The following is an 868-nucleotide window of genomic DNA, read 5'->3' as shown; positions in this document are numbered from 1 at the left end:
TCAGGAGAAACGAGACAGACATCCCCTCCCTCTGCCACCCACCCACCCAACTGACAGCCAGCCATTAGACATGCACAGATAGTTCTGAGGGTCTGTTTGTGATGTCATAAAGGGCCTGCTGATCAATGGGCAGCTTTCTGATTGGCTGCTGTATTTGATTGACAGATGGAAGCTGGCAGCTGATTGGCTGTCTAGCCTAAAGTGCTTTACACACCTCCCTGATGGTACCACTGGCTAAGACTCCACCTCAGCTCATTGGGTAATGAAAAATTTAGAACAATTGATGGATGAAAGCAGGCAGGCCGGCCATTTTGGGATGCTCATTGGACTTGTTTAATGAAATGCACCTTTGTATATTAACATGCATTCGCTTCATGCTGTAACCGCTGTGCATAAAAATTTGGAAACATGGCAAACAGTGTATCATTTGGTGTCTAAGTCATGTTTCCCATTTTTTCCCTTCCCAGAAACAAGCCCATTTGAGTGTTTGGGGCACTTTTTAGCTAAAATCATCCTACAGGGCCTAACTGCATATGCTAAAACCTGCCTATTTTGAATGGTGTAGTGGCCCCTGCAACCTCCAAAAATATCAGGACTTACTTCCCCAATAACCTGCTAACTCACCCCTGAAATACATACTTATTCACCCTATTTTGTTCATTGGACTCATTTCTCATTTGAAATGCCCATTTTTGGGGGGGGCAGAAATGTGCTTCTTTAAAAGGTGATTTCTACGATACCCCACTTTTGCGCGTCGGACCTCAACTTTTCACGTAAACACAGAAAAAGCGCAATTTTCAGGAGAAACGAGACAGACATCCCCTCCCTCTGCCACCCACCCGCCCAACTGACAGACCGCCATTAGACA

Source organism: Crinia signifera, chromosome 5, assembly GCF_055691185.1.
Source record: "Crinia signifera chromosome 5, ASM5569118v1, whole genome shotgun sequence".
Classification (NCBI taxonomy): Eukaryota; Metazoa; Chordata; class Amphibia; order Anura; family Myobatrachidae; genus Crinia; species Crinia signifera.
Note: the sequence above shows the minus strand (reverse complement) of the source record.